The 12,203-nt window shown below is 39.3% G+C and overlaps 1 protein-coding gene and 1 pseudogene across 1 annotated transcript in view; one reads left to right on the top strand and one right to left on the bottom strand.

Annotated features, from left to right (window-relative positions):
* GDA (guanine deaminase) overlaps positions 1-12,203 on the top strand; it is a 110,911-nt gene that overhangs the window by 24,191 nt on the left and 74,517 nt on the right. The gene's annotated exons all lie outside the window — the stretch shown is intronic.
* On the bottom strand, positions 2,901-4,598 carry LOC105808064 (annotated as a pseudogene).

The following is a 12,203-nucleotide window of genomic DNA, read 5'->3' as shown; positions in this document are numbered from 1 at the left end:
TGGATTTCTTCCTTTCCAAAGGGAACTGAGAAAATCCTCTCCCCTTCTTCCCTCCCTCCCTCCTTGGTGAATGACTGTAGAAGGAAGATTTAATCCTGCTGAGAAAAACAACACGTAAATGACTCACATTAACAAGGAAAACTACAACTATTATATGTATGAATGGAAGCTTGTACAATTACTTTTGTCTCTGTTCAATCAAGTGGGAAGAAGGAGAAAAACAAGACCTATGCTAGATTTATGCCAATTGAAATTAGAATAAAGAAAACTATCCCTGTGATCTCTACAGGATTGGATGCTTCGAAGTGCTGAATCACTGGGCAGATAGAATGCATGAGAAGACAGTAAGAGGACAGATATGGAAAGGAAATGACTAACAGTTATGTTTATGTTTGCACTCCTATGTGGGAGCTAAAAAAGTTGATCTCACGGAGGTAGAGAGTAGAATGACAGGTACCAGAGACCAGGAAGGCTGTGTGTGTGTGTGTGTGTGTAATGTAAAGCATTGGTTGATGAACCAATGTTCTAGCAAACATACAGTTCTAACAAACATACAGTTAGAAGGTATAAGTTCTGATGTTCCATAGCAGAGTAGGGTGGCTCTAGTTAGCAACAATGTATTTGTATATTTCAAAGTAGCTAGAAGAGAGGACTCAAAATGGTCCCAGCACATAGAAATGATATATAATCAAGGTGATGGACACCCCAAGTACCTTGACTTGATCATTACACATTCTGTGCATGTAACAAAATATCATATGTACCCCATAAATATGTACAAATACTACATATCGATACAAAATAAAAAACAATTATGCCAATATAAGCACTTATGTATCAATTTACATTTTCTTGGCTTTTGACTTCCCATCTTTTGTTCACACCCATACTCCTTTCTCCCCTCCGTACACCTCACCCATCACCTTCTCCAAAGAAACACTTGATTATTCTAGTCCTCACCAATTTCTCCTTTTTCTGAGTTTTCACAGTTCAGTCTATTACATGCATTACATTGTTCTCGATTTTTTATATGCATGTAAATTTTGTTTCTTCCATCAGAAAGTAAATTCTTGAAAGGTGAAGATAATTTCCTACACATTTACCTGAACCCTTAGCAGCTTGATAGGTATGTCATATACATTTATTTATTGATTTTGTTTTTTTTTTGACAATGTGGAATTGTTTATTGACATGTAAAGTTACCCACAATATAATGTTAAATTTTAAAAATCAAATAATAAACTAGTAGACATACTATAATTCCATTTTAATAAAAAGAATAGCCATATATACAGATACATGTATCAAAATGTTGATAGTGGTAAGTTATGGATGATTATTTTATTTTATTGATAACTTTCTGTATTACCTGAATTTTTAAAGTAACAGCAATCATTTATCATTTTCTGATTTAAAAATTATTTCCATTTTGGCCGGGCGTGGTGGCTCACGCCTGTAATCCTAGCTCTCTGGGAGGCCGAGGCAGGCGGATTGTTTGAGCTCAGGAGTTCGAAACCAGCCTGAGCAAGAGCGAGACCCCGTCTCTACCAAAAATAGAAAGAAATTAATTGGACAACTGAAAATATATAGAAAAAATTAGCTGGGCATGGTGGCGCATGCCTGTAGTCCCAGCTACTCGGGAGGCTGAGGCAGGAGGATTGCTCGAGCCCAGGAGTTTGAGGTTGCTGTGAGCTAGGCTGACGCCACAGCACTCTAGCCGGGGCAACACAGTGAGACTCTGTCTCAAAAAAAAAAAAATTATTTCCATTTTAAGTAAAATCTAGACATTAAAATGACTTTTTTTTCTATCACAAAACTCTATTTGAACAACTATTTTGGCATGCAGTATTTGATTGGACAATATTAGAAACAACCTCAATTTCTGAATGCAAATCAAAATATTAGATTATATTCATCTTGATGCTATTTCTGATTAAAGGGGACTTTTAACATAATAGTCATTATGAAATCTTCATTGATGTATAAAATTTATTTGATTTTTATGTCCATAATTACCCATTAGACTCCTTTCTTCTCTTATCCACATTCTTATGTAGGATATGGAGAATGGAATAGACCTTAATTCCTTATCTTATCCTATTTTTTAGCTGAAGACCAAGAAAGTTAAAAGGAAGCAGACTTCTGAATATATAAAAAGTCAGCCTGCTACATTTCAAGTTTTTTCCTTATATGATGGAAGTTTGCAAAGGTGAAGTTCTTTCCCAGCAAAACACTAAATTATTACCAAAATTCTAAAAGTATATATATTTTAAACAAACATCTTTAATAGACTGGTTATAAAACTATAATCAGGCATTTTTAAGACCAGGTTGTTGTTTTCCGTTTTAAAATATGTTAATTCATAAATAAAACACAGATGATATTTCTATACAGAGCAAGAATATACTGCTGTATATCTTAAAAGATAAGTATAACTGCACTTATTTTATAAAACAATTAGCATGATTGTAGGGAAATGGAAAATATTTTTTGTGCATAAATTCCTTTTCCCAATTAAGTAGAATTAAAAAGTTTCATTAAGAGCCAGCTAAAAACAAAAACAAAAACAAGACAAATACTGTGTATATATGGCTACCTGTCTTATTGTAATATTAATTTTGTTGTTGTTGTCATTTTCAATCCGTTGACACAAAGACCTCAGCACCATAATAAGAAGTCACTCTGACCTATAAAACCTGACAGCCCCTGGAGAACAATTACACCGTTATTCATTTTCAGTAAAAAGTCTAAAGAACAGTGATAAATATTGTACCTTAGAACCTTAATCATACAATACACATCATTTATAATACAAATTATGAAGATAAACATGTGCTGACACAGCTAGGCTTTACATACTCTTTGGAAACTCAGAAAGTTCAAGAATGTTTTATCAATCTTCATTTCAGATTTAGTAGCGTAAGAGCTGGGTTTTCTAAGTAGGATTGCCACAAATTAGAGAAGTGTGACATTGTAGCACCATCAATAACTCTGTGATCAGCTGACCACCTCACATTCATTATCTGTGAGCATGAGTATATCATGCTCATTATATTCTTCTCGTTTTTGGTTAAATCAGGGAAGGGCCTTAATTGATCCAAAGGCTCCAGTGCTTACTTGGGGGGCGATATCCGTGGTTTGGTATAGGTACCACCAACTGATCCAATGTTGGGACAACAGTAAATGTCCCTCCCGTAAGATCAGTGGTGCTGAGCTGACCCGCAGAGCCCAGTTTCTCCAGGTGATCCAATCCAGTGACAATCTCAAATACAGAGCAGACTTGAAGGTTTTTTCACATTAGGGACAATCACACCCTGCTCAGTATCCATTGCTATCCCAATGTTATGAGAAGGCTTATATGTTATATTCTGGCAGTTTTCATCCACAGAGGCACTAAGGATGGGAAACTGTAGTAATCCCAAGGGTGCAGCCTTTAAGAAGAAGGGCATAAAGTGAGATTAATTCCACAAGCTAAGGCAGTGGGTTTTAATTCTTCTCGTAGCTTAACCAGTTCTGTAAGGGCGACCTCATCACAATAGCCAAAGTGAAGTATCTTCATGGCTGCAGACATAGTCTTGACTATTGTTTTCTGAAAGCCTTTTGTGGGTTCTGTTTTGTCTTTGCCTGTGAATAGTGGAGGTTTTGATACTGGTATAGGTAGGAATAGTCATGTCTTTTGGTTTTGGCAGAGGTGGCATAATTTCAGCTTTTGGTGAAGGAGGTAATATAGCTCCTGTCTTCTTTTCCAAATAGTTGAGAATATCTTCTGTAAGTATTCTGCCATCTTTTCCTGAGCCAACAACTTCACTCAGCTTAATACTGTTTTCCACTGCAAGGTGGCAAACTGTAGGAGTTGCCAGTGATTTTTGGCCCTTGATCTCCTGGTGTGTGTGTGTGTTCATCAGGGGACACAGCCGGAGTTTCCACAACATCTTCTTCTGAATCTGACAGCAAGGTAAAACTTAACTTCAGTTGAAAATACTAATAAATCCAAGAGCTGGAATTCAATCCTAGGGCCAACTCAGTCTGTGCTGTTTCCATTCGTTTATGGCCCTAGTAAAGTTTCTTTCTGTTCAGAGTAGCTGGAATACAGCTATAGTTCAAGCAAAATTCTGTTGAACTTTCAGAATCCCTGTATATCGTCCACAGCTTTTAAAGCTTCAGTTTCTATGTCTACTAATGGCTTCCCCACATAGGCAAGATCGTCTAGATTATGATAGAGCTATTTAATGACTCCATTGTAACGACTAGTGATGGTAGCAGAAACTTTACCACTTTGTACTTCACAGATGCTATCAGACTGAGACACTGTATCTCTTTCTTTTACATACCATTCTTTAACTGTTACTTCTCTAATCCCTTCTCCATTGTCTGACAGTTTGAACTGAACGTGTCCATGTAAAGCAGCAGTTGTTTTCAACAAGTGATGCGGATGGCTCACTTGAATGAGGATAACTTGAATGAAGGATACTTGAATGAAGGATAACTGAAGAAACACACGTAATTTGGCTTCAAAGCATGAACATTTGAAAATATCAAACACAAATCAGCTGCCCAGCATTGCGGCTCCATGTCCTCAACACATGGACTGCAGCCATCTTACCCTGGAAAAAGCTATCACATACATTTAAACAATATGTATGATTGATTGAATTACAATTTAAATGTTGCACTTCTGAACATGACAAAAAGTCCAAGAAGCATTTTTTTTTTTTTAGGAGACAAGGTCTCAATCTGTTGCCCAGTCTGGAGTGCAGTGGCATGATAATAGCTCACTGTAGCCTCGAACTCTTGGAGTCAAGTGAACCTCCTGCCTCAGCCTCCCAAGTACCTGGGACTACAGATGCCTGCCACCTTGTGCAGCTAATTTTGAAATTTTTTGCAGAGATGAGTGTCTTATTATGTTCCACAGATTGGTCTCAAACTCTTGGTCTCAGATGACCCTCCTGCCTCGGCCTCCCAAAGTGCCAAGATTACAGGCATGAGCCACTGTGCCCGGCCCCAAGAAACACATTTTAAGCCACTTCCTGTCTGATCCTGGTATTTCTGCTCTTAGCCTCTGCATTTAGTGATTTGATTGGAATATACCCTGACATAGGCCCTTGACACGCACAGGTGTAACTTTCACAGGTGAATCTGGAAGATAATTTGTAATTTTATAGAGGTGTGTGTTTGAATCCCAAGAGTAGCACATCAGCATACTCATCAGTTTCTCCTAACTGGTCAGTGAGCTGACCATCAGCATTGGCACCTCAGTGTAATTTCTTGTCCTTGTCATATATGCAATTTTCAGATGGGGAAACTGAGTCACAGACAGTTGAAGTGCCTTGTTCAAAGTCACGTGGTAACTGATGGAGATAGGATTTAGAACCAGGGTCTGGTTCTAAAGTATACTTTTAGCAACTCTGCTGTGGGAGAAATGAAATGCTATACTGCTATTCAAATGTCAGGTGTCGGAGTGGGGAGTGGGGTACACAAAAGCCTAAAGATACAGTCACCAGTCTCTGTTACAGGTTTTGTTGGCTTTTGTCTTTTTGTCTTGCCAAGGCAAATTCCTAAGGGATTCTGGAAATTTGTCAGTAAACCTTCTAAAGCAATTATGTGTTCCTTCCAAGAACACCAAATTGCTAATTCTTAACCAGATTTCAGTGACACTGTTATGTTGTTACATATCAGGGCTTTAGAAGCAGGTGAGATAGATATTGGTTTTTGGGAGTGGGGAATAGTAGACTAGTAAACTAGTAATCGGTGCATGGCTAGCATCTTAATACAGGAGAGGGATTTGTAAATCCAGTAGCTGGGTTGTTCTGAGTTTCTTTCATTAGCTCCAGGAGTTGAGTTTGTTGAGCTAAGCAGGCAATTCAGTAAAGCTCACAATATGTTGAGCATGTGAAAACTAATGCCAAGTCTATTTGAGAGCCACCGTGAAGATAACGCAGACAAACAAGGAGGGAGGAAGTATCAAGTCACATGGAATATTTCTTGTTGGACTCAGATTTTATTTTTTACAGCTATTCTTTTGGGAATAGAGCCGTGATCTGCTGCTCCGAATGTGTGCTTTCTAGATAAGGTCATTAGGGTGGGGCCCCGTGATGGGATTGGTGGCTTTATAAGAAGAAGAAGAGAGAACTGAGCTTGTAGGCTGTTGCCCCTCTGCCTTCCACCTTTCCTCCATGGGATGGCACAGCACTAAGGCCCTCACCATATGTGGCTTTTCAACCTTGGACTTCTCAGCTTCTAGAACGATAAGAAATACATTTCTTTTCTTTATAAATTATCAGGTCTGTGATATTGTGTTATAGCAGCAGAAGATAAACTAAACACCATTTCTTTTGGCATTTTTAACCTTCTTTTGGGGATATTTCTGAAATCCATCTTTTAGAATTCCTTTAGTGTAGGCTCTCTGGTGTTAAAAATTTTCTTAGCTTTTAGATCTAAAAGTGGCTTTGTTTTGTCCTTGTCTTTACAAACTAGTTTTGCTGGATTCAGAATTATAAGCTGACAATTATTTTTCTTTAGCAATTTAAAAATATTTGTCAACTAGGCTGGGCACAGTGGTTCATGCCTATAATCCCAGCACTTTGGGAGGCTGAGGTGGGAGGATTGCTTGAGGCCAGGAGTTTGAGACCAGCCTGGGCAACATAGTGAAATCTCATCTATACAAAAACAAACAAACAAACAAACAAACAAACAAAAACCCAGAAAAACTAGCTGGGTATGATGGCACCTGTCTGTACTCCCACCTAATTGGTAGGCTGAGGCAGGAGGATCATTTAAACCCAGGAATTGGAGGCTGCAGTGACTGTCTCAAAAAAAAAAAAAAATTGTCCACGTATTCTGACTTTCATTATTGCTTTGGAGAGGTCAGTATCAGTCTAAACGTTTTTCCTTTATAGGAATGATTTGTCTAGGTGCATTTTCTTCATCCTGCTGAATATATATCATGCTTCCTATGTCCATGGATTGGCTTTTTGCATCACTTCTAGAAAACTCTTATCCATTTTTTCTTTCAGTATCGCCTCCCTTCATTCTCTCTACTCTTCCTTTGGGGACTTTGGTTAGATATATGTTGGGTCTTATTTTATCTTCCATCTCTCTCTCTCTTTTTAAGAATATGAAGGCAGGGGAGGAAGGAGGGAGTTCAATTTTCTTTTTCTGTCTTTCTTTTAGACAGGGTTTCACTCTGTTGCCCTGGGTAAGTGCAGTGGCATCATTGTAGCTCACTGCAACCTCACACTCCTGGGTTCAGGGGATCCTCCTGTCTCAGCCTCCCGAGTAGCTGGGACTACAGGCATGTGCCGTGACGCCTGGCTAATTTTGGTAGAGACATAGTCTCATTCTTGCTCAGGCTGGTCTTGAACTCCTGAGCTGAAGTAATCCTCCTACCTCGGCCTCCCAGAGTGCTAGGGTTACAGGTGTGAGCCAGGACTCCTGGCCTATCTTCCATATCTCTTAATCTCTTGTTCATGGATTTTATCTCATTGTCTTACAGTGCTGCATTCTGGGTCATTATTTTCAGCTCTATTTTTTTAGTTCATGGATACTTTCCTTAGCTATATCTAATCTACTGTGTATTCCATCTGTTAACCTTATTATTGCAACAATTATAATTTTCATTTCTAAAACTTCTGCTTGGCTCTTTTTTCAAATTTGCCTTATCATCTCTTATTGCTTTCTCCATTTTGTGATTCCATTCTTTATTTTTAAAGCATACCATATATACATTGTATCAGATATTTTAACATCGGAAATCCTTCTGACTCTAAATCTGAACTTAGTAGTTCTTGCTAGCCTTTACCCATGATGGTTTATTTCTTTTTGATTTTGATGACCTTTGATTATGGGTTCAATTTTGGTTAATTCTAATCTGGGAAAACCTTAGGGACTAAATTCAAGATATGGTCCTTCAGAGAAATTATTTTTTACCTTTTTTCTGTTCAGAGCTAGGGACCACCATGCATTTTGTCTGAGTTGACTGCTCACTACTCCTCTTTCAGCTTAAAGTCTCTTTTTAATTAATATTTCCTCTTCTTTTTCTTTAACTGTGATTCTCTCCCTTATGTCCTACAAGTGCTACCTAAAACGTCTTATGCAGCATAAAGTCATCTTGTAGCTGGAAGGCCCTGCAGGTATCTTGCCCACCGTATATTTCTGGAAGTGAGAACTGCAGATTGAATGCTTACTCTGTGCCTGGCATTCTTTTGAGCATTTTACTTATATTATCTCATTTAATACCCACAACAACTTTATGAAGAAAGGCAGTATTTTTATTCTTATTTTACAGATAAGGAAATTGAGGCACAGTGAGATTAATTAACAGGCTGCCAACATTACACAGGTGACAAATGTTACATGGGTTGCCAATGTTAAACAGTTTCTAAAGCTGGAATTTAAAAAAAATACCTAAAAATAAAAATCCATGCACGTGACAGGAAATTCAAAGTGCACAAAACGATATGTAAGTGCTAGTAAGTGGCTAGTAAGTGCCCTTTCTGTTCCTTTGCCCTAGACATGACGTTGCTCCTCCCAGGAGGCAACTATTACCACTTTCTTATGGATTTTTCTAGAGATAGTATACAAAATATACAATCTAATATATATCTATTATAATCTATATGATATACCATATCATATATCATTATCTTCCATTTGATTTTGCTAGAAAAACAGAAATAACAAAACCAAAAAGCAACATTTCTTGAATACTTACTCTGTCCCTGGTACTTCTTATTCATCACCTCATTTACTCTTCTGGGGAATTATTAGTTTTATTTTACAAATGAGAAAAGGCACCTTAGAAAAGTTAAGTAACTTGTCTAAGGATTTGCAGATAGCAAGAAGCAGAGTTAGGATGCAAACCCAAGTCTCCATGATTCCTAAGCCTGCACACTTTGGCTTTCACAGGGTGCTGACTTGGGGTTGACATCCTCATCTCCTCTGCACTAGGTTAGGTTGAAGATGAGAGTAAAGGCTGGAGTTAGGGTCTGCCTTAGGATCTCCTCTCTACCCCTTACGCCCCGCCTGGATGTGGCCTGTTCAAGTTTGTTTCAGGGTTGCTGGCTCCAGGGGAGGAGGATGAGGGCACAAAGCTCGGCCCTGCCCAGGTTCTCTGCATCCATATTGTTGGTTTCATGTTTAAGGATAGGCCTTTGTCAGCCACTTCCTCTGTTTTAACTCCCTCCTCTCTTTTCTTCTTTCTGATTTCTTCCTTCCTTTCACCTTCCTATAAACATTTGAGTGCCTTTGTGTGTTTAGTATTATCTGGTGCTAGAAATACCAAGGTACGAGGACATCACTGTGTTTTAAGGAGGTTATGTATTAATGGAGAGAAAAATACCCTAACTCCAAACATAATGCAATGAGGTAAGTGCTTGTATTAGTTTGCTACGGGTGCTGTAACAAGTTACTACAAACTTGGTGGCTCAAACCTCATTCTGATTCTGTCATATTTCTGGAGGTGAGAAATCTGAAATATGTTTCACTGGATCAAAGTCAAGATGTCAACAGGGCTGCACTCTCTCTGGAAGCTCTGGAGGAAAATCTGTTTCTTTGCTTTTTTGGTTTCTAGAGCCACATTCTTTGCATCCTTTTGTCCAGGACCCTGCCTCCAACTTCAAAGCTATGAGTGCAGCATCTTAACTTAAGTGGTCACATTGCCTCTCTTCCGTGTCGTGTCAAATCTCCCTTCGGCTCCCTCTTCTAAGGACACTTGTGATTGCATTCAGGGCCCATCTGCTAATCCTGGATAATCTTCCCAATTAAGATCTTTAATTTACCCATATCTGCAAAATCTTTTTTGCCTTATAAGGTGACATTCACAGGTTCCTGGCTTCTGTAGTTCTGTTCTTTTGTCCTCATTCTCTCATTCAGAGAATTCATATTTAGATATATATCCTCAACAGTTTCCTGCAAACCTGGTGTGCCACCGAGTTGTGTGGGTCCTTCCTCAACATGACATCCCTGGGACACTTCTTTACTTTTCTCTCTGCTCCTCTCTATACTGGCTAAGGTTAATCTTTTCAGATAAACCATTCCAGTGGTCAGCTGAAGGTTCTCCCTGTCTCTATGCTTTCCTCCCAACTTGCCCTACAACCATTGCTCCATTAATTTTCATGTGTGACTCTTGTTTAAAAACTTAGAGAGTAAATTCTAAACTCCTTAGTGTGACGCTTCAAGGTTCTCAAGTCTAGGCCCTATAAAAAATTTATTTCTTTATTCACCAGATGTTCATTAGGATTTCTCACGTGTTAAGACTGTGAGCTGGGCATGGTGGCACCTGCCTGTAGTCCCAGCTACTCGGCAGCCTGGAGGCAGAAGAATTGCTTGAGCCTGGAAGTTGGAGGTTGCTGTGAGCTAGCCTGATGCCACAGCACTCTAGCCCTGGCAACAGAGCCAGACTCTGTCTCAAAAAAATAAAAGACTGTGCCAGGCACTAAGCGTATGACAGTGGGTAAAAATAGGCATCTCCACCTTTGTGAATTTTGCTGTCTAATGGGAAAGACAGACATGAATAAAATAATAGTTGTGAACAAATGTGAAATTATAAAATTCCAACTATAATAAGACAACAGCTCAGGCTTATATAATGCCTGCCATGTGTCCATACCATTCTAATAATTTTACATATATTATCTCCTTTAATTTTCACAGCATGTTCATAACTGTTACTCCCTCTGTATAGATGAGAAAACAGGCACATAGAGTGTAAGTGACGTGCCCAGATTCACACAGCTGGAAAGCATTTAAGCGAGGCAGCCTGGTTCTAGATTTTGTGTATGGAACCCCTGTCGTATTTCCACAAGGGAGAAGTGCCTGGTGCTGTGAGGATCGTTAATTGGGAGTGGGGGTATGAATGGGGGTGGGCATGGGGAATTTGACCCAATCAGGAAAGGCTCCCTAAGGAGGAATAGCTAAACTGAAACAGGGAATCTGAGTTGGCATTAATTGGACAAGAGGAAAGAAAAGGTTCATCCAGAAGGAAGGTCACTTGTCAAGGCCCTGTGGTGGGGGAGCAGGGAGCTTATGGGGTCTGAAATGGGACCAGTGTGGAGCAGAGAGAGCAAGGAGGAGGGAGGAGTGAGGCATGGGATTAGGGTGCACTGGGATTAGGCTGGAAAAGCAGGTAGATGCCAAATCACCCCGGACCCTGTAGGCCATGTTGTGATCACTTTTCTTTATCCTAAAAGCAATGAGAATGCAATGGGAGTAATTAGATTTTAAAAAGTAGAAGTCCATTGAGGTTTTATGCAAGGGTAAGAGAGAGAGACGCCAAAGTTTCTGGAGAGTGCCCTGAGTTGGTATGGTCTCATTCTCTCGAACAGGGAACCCCTGGAAAGTGAGTAGGTTTGGGAATAAGATCATGGACTCTGATTGGACATGTTGATTTTGAAGTGCCTTCTGAGACATAGAAATGAAACATCAAGGAAAATGTCAAATATATGGATCTGGAGTTCAGAGGAGAAATCTGGGCTGCACCTTTGCATTTGGGTGCCACATTGAGAGAAGTGGTTCCTTTATTATGAAGAGTAGAAGGAAGGGCCCAGTCCTTGTTCCATTTTGCAACTGAAAGGTCAGTGAGCCTGAGCCTATTGAAGGACTTCTCTCCTGCTAAAGAGAATTGTAAGTCTTACTTGTGAGTCTGCATTAATCCTTTGTAGCAGATTTGAATGTGCGGTGAAAATCAGGCAGAGTGGGAGGAATTAATTTTAGATTCCTTCTCTACTTTCTACTTTTACAACAGAACACCATTGGATAATCATTTATCCTTCAATGATAAAAATTAGTTTTGGGAAATTGTGGTTTGATTCTATTAAAAGGAAACTGGCAAAAAACCCCACAAAAAACAAAAAACCAAGAAAACCCCACAAACCAAAAAACTCCAAATAACCCAAAAGCTTTGTGAGCAGACATTTTAAGACCACAATGCAATCTTAGTGTTCAGGTTAAAATGATTGCATTTGTTAGATATTGCTGCATGACAAATTATCCCACAATTCAGGCATTTAAAATAACAATAGAAGTTTATAAACCTCATGGTTTCTGTGGGTCAGGGATTCTGGAGAAGGATAGCTGAGTGTCTCAGGCTCAGGATCTCTCACGAGGTCTCAGTCAAGATGTCTGCTAGAGCTGCAGTCATCAGAAGGCTCAACTGGGGCTGTAGGATCCACTTCCAAGGTTCAAGTTCATTCTCATGATTGCGGTCT

The sequence above is a fragment of the Propithecus coquereli genome, unplaced genomic scaffold, assembly GCF_000956105.1.
Source record: "Propithecus coquereli isolate 6110/MARCELLA unplaced genomic scaffold, Pcoq_1.0 Scaffold166, whole genome shotgun sequence".
Lineage (NCBI taxonomy): Eukaryota > Metazoa > Chordata > Mammalia > Primates > Indriidae > Propithecus > Propithecus coquereli.
This window is presented reverse-complemented; position numbering and strand designations above follow the sequence as displayed.